The 16,339-nt window shown below is 43.0% G+C and overlaps 1 long non-coding RNA gene and 1 pseudogene across 1 annotated transcript; both read right to left on the reverse strand.

Moving 5' to 3' along the window:
* Positions 1-582: 582 nt before the first annotated feature.
* LOC115404902 (epidermal growth factor receptor substrate 15-like 1) lies at positions 583-12,773 on the reverse strand (annotated as a pseudogene).
* Positions 12,774-13,007: 234 nt separating this feature from the next.
* On the reverse strand, positions 13,008-13,349 carry LOC115404905 (uncharacterized). The gene is made up of 3 exons (XR_003933386.1): positions 13,337-13,349; positions 13,202-13,249; positions 13,008-13,103 (listed from the first exon to the last, which is right to left on the reverse strand). It is a non-coding gene; the product is annotated as an uncharacterized LOC115404905 (long non-coding RNA).
* Positions 13,350-16,339: the final 2,990 nt, after the last annotated feature.

The raw sequence follows: 16,339 nt of genomic DNA on the forward strand, positions 1-16,339 counted from the left end.
GACGGCATCAGATATTTATCTCAATGCAGCAGAGAAAAAAACACTCCAACCTAGAAAGATAATTTACTCTACTAGTTTTATCTTAAAAAAAAAAATACAAAGACAAGTGATAATCACTTAAAAATTTAACTAAACAGCACAAATCTAAATGCACCCCTGAAATGTAAAAGAATTGGGTTGTGCAACCATCCCTGTGAAGCAGATACTCAAAGACCAACCCATGACTTCTCACTTCCCCTCAGCGCAGGCGAGGCATATCTCTAGAACGAGCGCGGCGGCCAACTGTGGCCACTCATCTCTACCCATTGTGTGGTAAAGCAAAGGGGAAGACCAACTTTCTCAGGCTGTGGCTTCTGCTAAAAAGGCTGAGAGCAAGTTCACAGCGGAAGGGCATGTGCTGGGCATGGTTCTTGGGAAACGTGTGACTTCACACACATGCACAAAACAACAGAAGAAAAAAAAGAGAGAGAGAGCGAGAGAACACAAACAAGGCTCCATGTGAAGAAATGGAAAAAAAAAAAAAAAAGAAAAGTCTCATCGCACTGAAAACAGGTTTAACGTCTCCGTGCACCCATCAGGGTCTGTAGTACCACCCGTCTGTTTACAACAAAAGAAGAAACTACTCTCTCTATATTCTCACAGCTTAATGGGGAAGTTGGGTTTTTTTCCCCCCTGAATGCCATTAAAGCATGAAATAAGACGTTCAGCTGTAATCACCTCCGTGTGTCATCTTGCTAAGTTCTAGAAAGTTGTGGTGACAACAATGGCACACTGATTAGCGCTGCTCTGAAGCTCGATTTCATGCCGATTACGAGCAATTAATGTCAAGTTGCAGGCAACAGACACACGTTCAAAGAAATGCACAGAAAATAAGAAGTTACCGTAGGGCGGCGCAGGCCGGTTAGGCACACTCTTCTTTGATGGAAGCGAAGGATTGTCCGACTTCTGTTCAACACACACACACACACACGAGGGAAAAGAACAGAAACCCTCTCAGCTATCAGGCAGAATGATGACCCAGGCATAAATGTCAGCCAGGATATAAAGCTTCTGGACCCACAAGAGAGGCCCCTTTTTCGTAAATGTGATTGACTGTAAGAAAAATAAGAAGTCTCTCATGATGCGAGTGAAATTCACCGGCGCAGCTCCTCAATGGTTTGTGGAAAATTATGCTTTATGGTGCAACTGATTCATAACTTTCGGGAGCCTCCGGGGCTTACCTTCGACATTTGACTGAAGTCAGCGAATCCGCCGCCCTTGCTTCCGAAGGGGTCCGCTTTCCCAAACAAATCTGCGACAGGAGGACACTGAATTGCGTTTGGAACATTTGAATGCGCCTTGCGGAAAAGAGCCAGAAGCTATAATTGATGTTCAGGCCCAAAACCGCACATTTACAGTCATCTCTGCATCTTGCTTGTTTCTGACAAAAAAAAAAAAAAAAAAAAGGGCTGCATGCTATTTTCAGAGGAGGGAATGGGGAACGACTGTTCTATTTTCCCTGACATTTCGCAGGAGAAAAAAAAAAAAAAAACCCTGTAAAGCGGAGGTTTTGTTAAACGTGACGTATGCATCTGATGGGCTAATGAAAAGCGTCAGTCGGCGTACTGTGAACCAGAACTGTGCCGGGGCTGTTCGCGAAGCCCGGCGGCACGGCCGCTTAACGAAGAAAAACAGCAAAAACGTGCGGACGGTTACAGCGCAAAAACAAAACGCGGCAACACAATCTGTTTTGTGAGCCGCGCCGCCACAAAGGGGTCCATTCATGTGCGCGCGCCGTGTTTTCCTTCACGCACAGTTACCGGGCTCAGGTCGACAGTCGCCTCTGTGTTCTTTCTTGAGCGCGTGTGTGACGCAGCGGAGCGATCGGCCAGCGGCCGGCCGCTAACTTAAACCAACTTCCGGCCCGAGAGCGAGCGAGCGCTCGGCGGTTCAATGGCAAACAGATATAAAGACGGGACAGAGGCAGGAGCTGCAGGGTTTTTGAAGGAGTGGCAGTGTGTTCTCGTGGAGAGGGCCCAGCAGTCACAGAGTTTCTGTTATGTTTGGCTCCTGCAGGCCTCCTGTTTTTCCAGGGTAAGGGGGGGCTGGGGGGGGGGGGGGGTATTTTTAGTTGGCCAGCAGTTAAATGCGTAGGTACTCGCCTAAAAGCTCCACGCCACAGGAAAAATGAAGCCGCGGCGAGTAAAAATTGTTTGCCCCTGATGCCCCTCGAAGTAAAACCTGGATCTCGCACACGTCACCTGCAGGAGGCGAGAGGGCCGCTTTCACACCGGGCTCAGAACTGGAGCTTCTCTCAGGCTCAGTTCTCTCTGATTGAGTCACCTTCTGGACGGAAACGAGACGAATTACGACTCTCTTCAAAGTGAGGTGGCACAATGTGTCAAATGGTTGCTAGTTCGAGTCCCGCTGCTGAGCCAGAGACTGTCAAGACTGTGGTGACCCCAGAAACCCGGCAAAACCACGATAAGACGATAAAAAAAAAAAAAAAAAAGAGAGAAGATCTGTCAATCTGCTTCAACTCACTATGTTTGTTTTGCAAAGAGGAAATAATAATCTCGCTATTTTAAGACAGCAGCTGTGTCTTCAGCTCTTCTGTTTAGAATACCTTGACATTTGACATTAAATCTCGAAGGGTTAACAAATTCAGAAACGAAATTGTATTCTAGTGTTATCTTCAAGCTTCTTTACTGATCTGATATTCTCTCTCTCCTTTAATGACTCACACTGGCTGGAATGATTCTTCAAGGCTTCAAGTGAGAGACGCTTTTTGTTGCCTTATTTTAACTGCAGTCTTTGTGTGTGCGTGCAGCTCTGTGGGGAATTACTGTCTTTTTTTTTAATCTTATCATGTATTGCATGTTTTGGTACGCTGTATTTGCAAGAAAATTGCAAAGTGAACAAAGACAGTCTTTTTAAAAAAAATGATATACAATCATGAGAACAAAACCTAAAACATTCAAGTCTTCCCAAATGTCACTGCAGGACTGGCTTTCTTTAAAGTGAACGACGAAACCTAAAACTCTCCATTATGTGCTTTCTGACTAAACATTGGCCATTGTTCCAAAGTTCACTAAATACTGTGCAGAGTTTATGTTAATAGGGGAATTTACCAAATATAACGTGATCATAATCCTTGAAAATAAAAAGCATTGTTGAAAATTATGTCTGTATTCAAGATGTTTTAAAGCAAATAGCAGAGACGGGAACTGTTATTGTGGCTAGAAGACTTTCCTCAGTTGGCCCCTGCTGGTTTTATTATATTTTCTCTTATGTTCTTAAGTCTTGCCATCTTTTCTTCTACACTTCTTGATGTTTTCCCCCACTAAAGACGGATCTTCTTCTTTTTGCTGTGACTGCTGTTTGTTTACTCGCTCCACCGACACTTTTGGCTCCATGTTGTAAAAATGCCATTTTGTGGCCACTTAGCTCTTTATCCAATCTTTCCACTGCAGATTCACGTTGTAACGCATGCAAACCCCTCATTCAAATACTCATACAGTAGTTTATCATATTTTCATTCTGAATTGACCACCTGCTGACACGCACAAACACAAGCGTGCATCTCGCTGCTCTTTATGTGTAATCTCAGTGTATCAAAAACCCTTACAAACATACCTGAATTCTGTTTAGTGCTGTTGGATGAGAAAGGGTCACTGCTGAAGGCACTGGGCTGAGGGGAAGAAAAGGAGAGGGGGGGGAAAAAAAAGGACAAAAGTGGGCATTTCGAATAAAGACACGCATACAGCGGCCACGTCGGCGTAACCACAAGAAATGTGTGTTTGGTTTGCTCAGCCGGTTATATAGAACCATGAAGGCGTGTGAGGGCTCGTCTCTATCGGCACCAGCAACAATAAGTCGTTCAGCATTGAAAAGAGAAATTCATTTTAATGACAGCGCTTCGAACTCGCTCGCAGTCACAAAAGTAGCACGATTAGAATTCCGAACAAGTATCGGCGCTGCGCTGACAAAACAACGGCTTGATACCTTGACTGGCGGCGTGGGTTTTCTGCCAAAGGGGTCTGCGGATCCAAACAAGTCTGACTTGTCGGTCTTCTTATAGAAGTCTTCTGATGAGGTGCCTTTGAAGGGATCGCTTTCTTTGAAGGGGTCGCCTCCAAATGGATCTGCGGAGAGAGCGAGACCGACGGCTACACCACCAGACAAGAAAGACCTGCTCAGACGGACTCAGGCATCAGCTGACGCGGAGCCCCACGGCAGTACACAAGTATAACAAAAAGATAATGACAGCCGTTTTCACAGAGGTCGCCACAACAAGTACCGTCGCTGGCACCGTAGATTTGGCTGGTTTATACGTTAAATGCTTTTTCCACCACAACTGGGATTCGAACCCGGATTTCCCATCGTTGCGGGGAAGACTCGACCAATGTGGCGATGACGAATAAGAACCACGAGGGGAAACAAACCTTGGAACAGATCCGATTTGAAGGGGTCTTCTGTCTTGAAGGGGTCGACTGGAGCCTCCTTAACACTGTTGTTGTTAAACATGGCTATCCTTGATTTGAAAGAGTCATCCTGGAGAATCGCGCACACAAGAACAACGCATTTAGCCACAGACAGACAAGTCATTAGCAGCTTTACTACGACGCCACACAGGTCACTGAAACATCGTAAACTGTCCTCACCGCAGCTCTGAAGCCTCCGTTCTCCTTATGAGCGAAGCCCTCACTTAAGTCGGCAGGGCGCTGAAATTCCCCCCGTTCATGTCACTCAGAGCGTTGTTGTACTCCTCGATGGTTTGCTCATCTCTTTTTGGCTGTCCTGGATCAGAGACAGCTTACCGCGAGCCTGAGGACACACGGCACCGTTTCCTGTAAAGTTTATTCTCAGCCGATAAAACACACCAACCAGACATGATTTAGTATTTTCTCTGTTGTTTTCAGAGTCAGGAAATTCCCCCACAGAGATTTATATCGGCTATCAGTAAAAAAAGCTCCAATTATCAGGTGAAGAGTTCAGAACTGACCTGATATTTAACAATATAAACTGAATCACTTTAATGAATATTGGTAAAATAACCAAGGAGATGCTACAGCTTATTTCTGTTTGACATCAGATCTGTATAACAAGCAGCTCCTCACTCAGCAATCAATAAAAAAATACATTTTGTTCTTGTTCTTATTGATAATCGTGCTGATTTAAATAATATGGAGAATGATAGAAACAGTGTCGGCATCGTGTGATCTCCAGCGGTTCATTTCATCCTCCTGTAAACCTGGCGTTCTCCCACCTGGTTGATCTCCTCCTGGGTGGTTTTGAGTGATTTAATGATGCTGTCCAGCTGGACGCGGCCCGAGAGCAGGCTCTGCTCCAGCTGGGCCTCCTCCTGCAGCCGGCTCAGGTCGGCCTTGGTGCGGCTCAGGTCGTCTTCCTGGCTGCGGAGGTCGGTCTCCTGAGAGCGGATCTGGCTCTGAAGGGACGAGATCTGAAAAAAAAAAAGAGAAAAAAGCTCTATGTTTTATCTTTATGATTGCTCATTTAGAGCAGCAATACCTTAAAGTTTGCTCACAGGAAAACGTCACAACACTCCCTTTAAAGTCACATGAATTTTAAAGAAAAAAAATGATGAATCCGGACTCATGTTTGAGGTTATTCGTCACTCTCTCACCATCTGGGACTCCTCTTGGCACTTCTGCTTCACGTCGTTCAGCATTCCCTCCAGCTTGGAGCGCTGCTGGTCCATCTCCTCCAAACGCTCTTGGGCATCCTGCTTCTGTGACTCCAGGTCCTGCAGATTGCTGCCTCCCTGTCCAAGTCATTCTGCATGTCCTGTGTGAGGCAGGGGGGGCAACCGAGCACACGCGCACGTTTATTCCCTGGTTCGTGTCCCACTTGTGTCATTTGGCAATGGATTCCAAAAAACCAAATTCAAATGAAGGAATTTAGCTTCAACTTACCAGAACGTCGCTGTTTTTTGTCTGATGGTTTCCTCCTTTTCCTTTATCTCCTGCTCGAGGATGAATTTCTCTCTGCAGGCAAACAATGTGGACGAGGAGAAAAAAAGCAGGGATACAATCAATTATTGCATATTGAAAATGGAAATTAATGTTAAATTCAACATAATTCTTAAAAAAAACTAAATCAAACTGTCCTGTAGAGGTGAACTTATTTACCCAGTAATCCAAATAATGTCAGTTTGTTTGGAAGTTTCTTAACAGTGAGAATCAGAGTGACAGCTGCGATCTGTAAGTTTTGCAATATCTGGAAAACACTTTGATCCTGAACGCCACTTTGCTGTAACCTCCTCTCTCTTTTCTCGGAGGAAGGGAAACAAAGCCATCCTCCTGCGACTCGGGGAGTCAAGGCTCACCTCTGCAGCTGAGCTATTCCTGGCTGAGGTCATCCAGCTCTTTGATGCCTGTCAGCTCCACCGACCCCGTGGAGCTGGTACTGTCCTGAGGCCAGACACAGAGAGGGGGGACGAGTGAGAGCGGGAGAAGGAGAGGGGGAGAGAGAGAGAGAGAGAGAGGAGAGAGAGAGGAGAGAGAGAGAGAGGAGAGAGAGAGAGAGAGAGGGGAGGGAGAGAGAGTGAGAGGAGAAGGAGTGAGAGAGAGAGAGAAGGAGAGAGAGAAAGAGAAGAGGGGGGAGAGATGAGAGAGAGAGGAGAGAGAGAGAGAGAGAAAGAGAGAGAGAGAGAGAGGTGAGAGGAGATGAGAGAGAGAGAGGGAGAGGAGAGGAGAGAGAGAGAGAGAGAGGAGAGGAGAGGGAGGAGGAGGGAGAGAGAAGGAGGAGAGAGAGAGAGAGAGAGAGAGAGAAGCACGGGGCGATGGGAGTGAGGAGTGTCATCAACCGAGGATTCAGAAAGGGTGCATGAAAAGACACTGATCTAACGGACACACGAGAAGAGACGGAGGGGTGTGAGTGTTAGAGCGAGAGAGAGAGAGAGAGAGAGAGAGAAAGAAAGAGAGAGAGGGGTGCTCCCCGCTGCTGTGTCTGACAAAACAAAAAAGTCACAGGAAGGAAACAAAAACATCTCGCACAGCGAGGGGAAGGAGCACGGCGGCCAGACGTTGCGTGAATGACAAGAAACGCACGAAGACGAGACAAAAGGATCCAGCGGTACAGGAACATTTGGCTGGTGGCTCAGTTCATTCGACAGGCCTACAGCAGATCAGGAAGTCTCAGAGGATTATCAGCTTTCCATGTGTAAATACCCCGAGCAGCATCGAACCAATGATCTGCTCAACTTTCTCATGACTGCAGAAACTCAATAGTTTTGATATCCTTTGTTTTAGGAGTTTTGATTGTCTAGCCAAGTAGCTAACAATCTTTCTTTTTCTTTTTTTTTTCGCCTCAGAACTCATCCACATGACCCCGATAGCAGGCTGCGGACCCCCACTCCGGTCTCCGACTCTGAGTGAAGCCAGACGCTGGTGGACTCGCTTATTCCCACCGACACACAAAGGCAGGAGCTTTTCGAAATAAAAGCAACGGGCCGTTTATTATGGTTTTCTTTGACGTGTGCAAATATTATTTTGACATCCTGAGAGCAGGCAAAGCCTCGGGCCTCCCGCCTTGATCGCTTCTACCCCTACGGCTCAGGTTGGGAACCACTGGTCTGATATAAAGCTCCCTTTAAAAGTGAAATATTTTCACCGATCTAAAATGAATAGATGAGACGGCGGGATTAGAAAGAGAAACACACGGTTTTAAGTAAACACACTGAAGATTATCGGCTGTGACCGGCCACAGATGATGAACATGCTGCATGCAGACACACACACACACACGCACACACACACTCTTGTTAAAAGTGCATGCTCCTTATTCTACCTTTTCAAACTGAGACAGTGAAGAGGAAGAAAAGAGCAACGGCGCCACCTTGTGGTGGAAATCACCACTACTCACTCTGGTATATTAGCTAGTGCCACAAGTTCCGGTCTCACAGAAGACATGAGGCCGGCATAGTTCTGCTAGACGGAATATAAAGAAAAGAAGCTCAAACAGGCAAAGGGAAGAAAAACTGATTTGGAATAAACAAAAGCAAGAAAGCAGAATTTACCACATAAACTGTATTGTAGAAAATAAACAGAAACATTCTGGAAGAATTTCAATCAATAGTAAAGATATTGCAGGATGAACTGGGAGCTGCAGAGGGTAAACGCTAAAACTCACAAGCCCCGACGCTGCTGTCCTTTCTGATGGGGGGGATCAGATCTGGAGGAAGGGTGGAGGGAGGGTCGATGCCTTTCTTGACCTTCTGCTGAATGAGATACATGGCCACAGAGAACTGCTCCCGGGACAGCTTCCCGGTCTGCTTGGTGTCAGCGAGGCCCCTGTGGAGACGAGCAGTGTTTTCGCCCATGATTGTGCAAATATTATTAAGTTCACTGGAAGAGGCAACAAGGTGAGGTCCGAAATCCTGCTGTGATTTTATATGACAGCTAACAGGGCTTTGTTGCATCACTGTTGAAAGAGCAATCCCTGAATACAGTTTTAATTATCAAAATAAGAATTTAAAGACATTGCATAAAAGTAGTTTAAAAGCATCGGCAATAAGAACCACTTCTAAGAAATACAAAGTATTTTTGAAGGGAAAAAAGAAAGTGAAATGGCATCCTTTCCACTCTTGTTAATGAAAAAATCAAACAAAATAAATGTAATTTAAAAGTAGAGGACTACCTCACACATTGACAGCTAATAGTAAAATACAATCCCTTAAATTAATGGTATATTTTGTAATGAATCAGCATCCAAAACAGGTTCTTAGAAAGAGAAGGTGGATACAGTTTCCGGTGGAAACATAACCTTAAAGTCCAGTGTATGCGTACAACCCTGAAGAGCCAATGTATCACCAGAAAAGGCGTGCACTGGAATGAATTAGACAACACCTTAAAAACATCTAGTAGTGAATCACGATTCAAAAAACTATACAAAATATATGCACTTAAAGAATATGCTAAAGAGAATGAGTGAACTAATCCCCAAAATAAGTAAATCGATCCATGGACAGACACTTCTGCACTACAGTGTGTACGAGGCTGGGATGGAAATTGTGGGTTCTGGTTCTATGAGTAGGTTCATGTGCATGTAAAATGTAAATCTATTTTCAGTTGCAGTTCTCACGTAAGTCGTAGTACACGCAGCAGCACTATGAGACTGTAATGTCCGGGGTGGGCATATATAAGCAATAGCTTCAGCCTACTCCTTCTGAGTTATTTGACTTTTGAGTTATTTGACTTCTTTCTTGTTTTCTTTTCTTGTTTTCTACTTTTTGTATCTTATTTGTTTTAGATTGTACGAGTTGGTTTAACCAAATGTTCAAATGCTCAAATAAACCTAAACAAACAAACAAACAAACAAACAATTGTGCCTTCTTGACACCATTTTTACATGGTGACCAGATGTTTGGATACGATTTCACTTCAACGCTAAAATCAGAACATTCCCCCACAAAAAAAGGTCATCATTTTGAGTCACTGAAGTCCTGAATATCAACCAGATAATGTTAAATTAGTCTGAATATGGACTGAGGAATCCCGTTTCATCCCCTTTTCAACAAAGTAATTATCTCAAGTGTTCACTAGATGGTGCTAAAGAGCTTTGTGTACAAAGAATACAACAACAGCCTGCAAATATTGAGAGAGACACATTTAACTGATTTAATATAAAAGGTGATAGACTACAAAATGTATTCACTGCAATTAAATAAAAACACAAAAAACTAAAAATATCTGAACAATTCTGAATTGTGCTGTGAAAGAACAGAAATACTGATGAGACAAGAATATTTCAACAATCCTGACTGGACTCAAGTCCAGCACTGTTTTTTCTGGCTTGTTTCCCACTGAACAGGCTTTATGAATCTCCAGATGTACCTTGTTTTGTATTTATGTCTCTGTATTTTAGGGGAATTGGGGACAAAGCGATTAAAAGGAAATCGAGCTCTTACCATATCTGAGCGAGCATGGTCTGGCTGAGAGACGACTGCATGAAGATCTCGATGACCTCGCCGCCCGTGACGAGGCCGTCGTTGTCGCTGTCGGTTTTCCTGAAGATTTCGTCGTATCGCTCTCTGTCGGCCACCGGGACGGCCCAGTTCACCGAAGGCTAGGGAGCAATCCTCATGTTAGGATTTCAGAGGATGGATCATGCAACACAGCATAAGGAAGCCGTGTGTCTGGCTCGGGGAGACACGGCGCTGTTTTTGGACCGTAGGAAATCTACACACACAGGAGAACATGCAAACTCCACACAGAACACCACAAAGACAATTTGACTTTAAGGACACTGAATGGTATAATAAATAATTTGAAATGAAAGAACATCTTGATGCATCCTGACAGTCATGTCAGGTGATGAGAAGCATTGTTTCTCTCTTCCCTTACAGAGGAACCAGTTTTTCCAAGAGTCACAGGTGAAAAATCCCTGCAGCTATATCCCGGTAGAGAGCAGCCTCTGCACGACACTCAGAACAATGTGGTAAAACAAGTCCACCCACGAGCAAATGAAAGTCTTGAAAAGAAATGCTCCAGAGACTCACCCCTTGTGAAACTCACTTAGGGAGGAGGAAAGGGAAAAAACTGCTCAGATTCAAACCCAGGAAGTTTTTGTTGATGCGTTTGGGGGTTTAAAATGTATTCCTCATTTGCATAAACATGTGTAAGGTGGATATTTTCTCAAACTGCCTGTGTGTGCGTGTGTGAATGTGTGTGACTGTTCATGGTGAGATATGAGCTCCAGCTCCTCACAATCCTGAGATCAGTGCAGACAACTGGATGCAGTTATTGTTCATATATTGTGGTATCATACTTTAATATCAGCGAGAAACACTTATTTTTCTAGTTGCGTGTGCAGCTAAATGAAAATAAATCATCCGTTTCCATCAACTGTTTTCCCTTCAATCAACTAAAACTGACAGCTGAAAACTGCATAAATAAAGTTCTCTCATCAATCACAGCTGACATTTGTCCACCCACATGCTATGACCAATCAGCATTTAACAAGTAATTTTAAAAGCTGATTTCACTTCAAGAAGTGAGAAACTTCAGCTAACTGTCTGCAAGTTAGAGTTGAAGGTTCAGTCACATTATTTTAAGATTGTCCATTTTTAGCGGGCCAAGCTATAACTGATCATTTGTGATGCATCTTGAAAGCATTATGCTGCCACCACCATGCTTTGGGGTGGAGAAGGACTTGCATTTGAATACATATTTTTTAGTCAAATGGCTCAAAAGCCCCATTCTGATCCCATTAATTAAAATACCTTCTTTCAGTGGATCTTGAAATCTCCTGGATGCCTCAGAACAAGTTCGAGTACATTCATAACCCAGAATATCAGTGGCATAGTTCAGAAAACCCTTTAAACGATGCCATTTCAAACTGTTCACTATTAATTTGTCCAGAATCTTTTTTTTTTTTTTTTTAATGTTGACTCAAAAGACTGCTCTTTTGGGTGAATACTTGCCAAACAAATAACATCGGTCATCACTTTTCAAATTAAAAAGTTACAAGTCCAAAAGGTGTAAAAATTAATTTATAGACACCTGAACCAATGTAGCTTTTATATTTCTAAATTGTGACACCATACTCGCAGCAACATATCAGGCCTGCATGTTTTCAAAAATCAATTCCAATCATGACAGCAGATGTATAAAACTTGAAATAAGGGAAAATAAAGGGACATTTTTCATCTGTTACAAAGTAACCAAGGATTCTGAGGACATTTGAAAACCAGAAGCAACTTCAGAGGATTTTTCTTTAAAGCATTTTGGGTAATGAACTCATGTTCACATTCAACAAGTTCAGACAGAACCATTTGTTAAATGTGTTCAGATTCTAAATCAAAGTTTCATAAAATTCTCTTCAGTATTAAAATAACACACAAAAAATTTCAAGGTTTTGGACATAAAGAATCTGTTGTCAGGTGTAATGTAAATAAGCAAATCAAGGCAGGTCAGTATACTGATTGTTCAATGTCAACCAGCCCAACAAAGGACACTTGGTCCCCTATGTACAGATCCTGATGCCATAACAACCAATAGCTAGAGGAAAGGACATACATACCTGTGAGGGGGACTTGAAGGAGTGTTGTGGAGAAAGGCTGACAGCGCTGGGGATGAGGGGAGTGGTGCTACTCAGAGGAGGAGTGCTACGGAGGGTCTCTTTGAGCGGAGTCGAGCCCGGCGTAAGACCGGACAAGGCAGGGAGCACGGCCACGGCACCTGGAAGACCAACCGCAGACTTTTTCCTTTTGGAAGGGGGGATGAGGGATGTGGGTAAGGTGGTTGGGACAGGATCCTTCTCCATGGCGCGATAGACAAGATGCATGGCCTAGGAAACAAGAAATCAGATTTAAAACATACCAGGACTGCTCTGGATCATCAGTAACATTTTTAAGTAGACTAAACGTCTCGTCTCACCACTATGAACTCCTCTTTGTCCAAGTATCCATCTTTGTCCACATCACTTAGGTCCCAAATCTACAAAAACATCAGGAGGAGGACAGAAATATGGGCTTGTGGTTTTGAAGTAACACAGGCTTTTTGGGTGTGTGCGTTACAACATCCAACATTACCTTTCCTAATACATCCAGAGGTAGCTTGGAGTTGATCAAAACTGGCCTGACTTTTTCACCGGGGAGAAGGCCATTGACCGGAGACAGACTCTCAAAAATTCCCTCAAACTTTCCTTTTTCATCAGGCTGTGAAGGAATTAAGGACGAAAACAGATTTGGTGAGTTTAAATGCGTTCAACACATATGTCTGAGAGAGTGCTTAAAAATAATATCTGCTCACACCGTATTGCCCATTGTGAGTCAGATGCTGGTGCTGAAACGGTTTAATAATGGGGCTGCTCGGTATCTCTCTGTTCAAAAAACAAATAATGCATCAAACAGGTGTTAACAAGTAGATGGTCAATAATGTGTATATAGATGAAAAACATGTCGAGCAATTTCTTAAGAAAGCTGACAAGCAGTTTTTATGCATATCAGCAGATTATCATACTGTCCCAAACCACGAACATCCCAGGAGTCACGTGAAACTTACAAATTTGGGCGCTGCTAAGTTTTGGTTGAGGTTATTAAGGCTGATGTCATTTCCACCCTGCGCTGAAGCAACCAGTCTCAAAGCTACGAAGAAACCCTGCAAAAGAGGAAGAGAGACGCATGAAAATGCATGAAATCCAACGTCCTTCTGCATACATCAGCACTGTGATTGATGGGAAAGACAGAATCTGTTACCCGTTTATCCAAGTAGCCTCTTCGTTCTGAATCTGCCAAATCCCAAATCTTAAACAGAAAATGGACATAAAGCACTTTAGAGGTATGGACAGAGAATACGCCTGATCTTTACATTCTGGTGTGTTTTTAACTCACCTTCCCCAGCGTGGCTGTCAGACAAACCTGACCTCTTAAGGAACTGAGCTGCATCGCCAGCTGATATGTTTCCTGTGTTCCTGGATCGAGCTACAACAAACAATACATTACTGTCTTGCTCCAGCATTTTATTTTTTTGTGCATGCAGAAAATCAGAAAGATGCAGTCAAAATGTATAACTTACCTGCCTATACAAGTTGTCATAGACTGGGTTTCCACTCGATAGCTAAAGGAAACAATAATATTATACCAGTTAATGTATATGCCACATGTAGAGGCATCCTCTAAAACTTTCCTTCCTCAGATAACTCTAGGATTGAGTATGTTTAAAGCTACTGGTACAAGTATGTCGGTATCTGGTTTGAAAATAAACTTACATTTGAAACCCACAAAATTTTCTGCTCATGAGGGTAAAGAACTGCACTGCCTTTCTTTCTGAAACAAATCCTCCTTTACTTAAGGTGAGGGTCCAAAGCAATGTAATCGACAGATCGGCCTCAAAAACTCCCCTTCACAAGCTGGACGCTGTTTATCCTCTATATCTACAGTCTCTTATTCACAACACAAATTGCAATCTGCTCATACTCAAAGCCTGCACCACCAGTGGTCGCTCTTCATTTAATTTTTCTCCTGCAAATGACTGGAATCATCTGCAACAGACCTTTAAGCTTTCTGCATTGCTTTGTTGTTTTTCGTTGTGCTTCCTTGCTGCCTCTTGGCTAGGTCACCGTTAATAATTAGAACTGGCTCTCAATTGCCCAATCTGTTCAAATAAAGACGAACAAAAATAGAAAATAAAAAATTTAACTAAACAAATAGTACAATTTTTTTACTATTTGTTTAATTTAATTTTTTATTTAAAAAAAACCGAGACAAGGTGGGCATCATACCCAGCCTTGTTCGTTATGTCACGCTAACTAATTTATTTCCTGTTCAAGTTATTAGCCAGTCACATTTTCAACGCAACAGCAACATTTTAAGCTCCGTCACAAAAAGGAGTTGGGAATATTCAGTAAAAATAAAGAGAAACTTCGCTATCCTCACTTAACCTAGCTAACCATGGGAAGTTTATGGGCAGCGAAAGCTCGTTAACGCGCTCCCCTGAGCGATGTCCACCACAGTTTATAACGCCGCCGATTAATGAACGAACGCGGCGACTGTCAGTGTCGCTGGAATACGACCCGTAATAAAACAGACACTTTTCTCGGACGATTCTAAGTTGTTACCTGACTGAGCGTCATGAGCGCCGCCATATTTCCTGGTGTTGCGGGAGCGCGCACACGCCCGGAAAGCAGAGAGCGGGCACGAGCGGCGACAGAGCGGAGGGAAGCGTTGGGGGGGTCCGGTGGGCGTGGCCTCCGGCTGTCAGTCATTACACAGGGACGGGTTACTGCTACAGAGAATAGAATAGAATGATAGAATAGAATATAGAATAGAATAGAATAGAATAGAATAGAATATAAAGAGTACAAATGTAAAGTATAAAACAGGATTCATCTGAGATGGATTTTTGATGATTTCATCTGAAGATTAAAACATCAATTACCATGTCAGAGATTATTTAATGATATGATGATTAAAATAGTTTAATAATTTGGATGTTTAGTGCCGTCACTGATCAGTAGATATCAGTTCAGACAGGTGTTTGAGCAGGTGTTTGGTGTTTGAGCATGATTGGTGTTTGAGGATGGCAGCGATCCATCTCAGGAATCTGCAGCGCATGATTTTCTCCATTCAGGGCAGAGGTCAGCCGATGATTTTCTGACCTGTGTTTACTACCCTCTGGAGGGCATTCCCGTATCATTCCACTAAAGTTTACTTTCTGAATGAAAAAAACCAGAAGTTATGAGATTGAGGGAGACCAACTGCTTCACACCGGGGCATAATGCAAAAACAAGGACATTGCAGGTAGTAATTCACACAAAACATGCAGTACTTTCTTGTTTTAATACACAGTCTGCATGCAGGAGTATCTAAGGCTTTATGGTGGCATGATCTGATTGGCCACCTGATGTTATCTTGCAAAGTATGATTGGTTTTAGTATTGTCAATCATTACATGAAGTAGGCCAACCATAATTTAGGAGGAATGAACAGTCAAACCACAGATTTGAATTTGAGCAGAGATTGTAGAAGATATGTTTCAATGAGAGTACCTTGAAGAGAAATTTGTATTTTATATGTAATGAAACTAGTTAAAACAACGTATTTGCATCTGTTGGAAAACAGATTAAAGTCAACAGTTGACCTCTATGTCAATCTATGTCATCAAGTATTTTATTTTCAATTAGATATTCCATTAAATTAGGGTTCCTATGAACACTGATTTTCACTGCTATTTTCTTCCTAAACAAAACAATTCAAACAGAAAAACTCAGAATACATTAACAGTAACTATTCTGTTTTACTTACAGCCTCCATCACGACGACTAAAAGTGCAATGATTCACAAAACAGCTTTCACTGCATTTTAGGGCACGATCTCTATCATTTTTCCAGAATCCTCAACTGATGAATGAATTTAAATTTGAAACTGATACAGAAAGTTTTGGTGTTTGCACATTAATGCTGCTACTAACCCGAAGGATGCACAGATGTGTAGTGGTTAGCGTGCTGGTTTTGCAGTGTCCAGTTTGGGGTCTGGTTTGGGGTTTGAGGGTTTTCCGTAGGGCGTTGCCATGTCATTTTGTCTGTGGGTTCTCAAAGGGTTGTCGAGTTGCATCTGAAGCCAATTTGTGGCTCTGAATTACCTGTCAGTGAGAACGGAGTGACTGTCTGCTGCGGACTTGCAACCTATCCAATGTGTCATAAATATTCATCTTGGATCGGTGCACCTGATCCATTAGAAATTGGACTCCATAGTGTAAAAGGTCAATCAATGATTGAAGCTGCAGCTGTTTTTATTTTTGAAGTGGGATGCCAAATGCAATCAATTCCTGCAAAGCAAATCAACCCACGGGTTCTGCTGAAGTAGCATTGCACGTCGAACCTGATGGTGAAACATA

Source organism: Salarias fasciatus, chromosome 18 (genome assembly GCF_902148845.1).
Source record: "Salarias fasciatus chromosome 18, fSalaFa1.1, whole genome shotgun sequence".
Classification (NCBI taxonomy): domain Eukaryota; kingdom Metazoa; phylum Chordata; class Actinopteri; order Blenniiformes; family Blenniidae; genus Salarias; species Salarias fasciatus.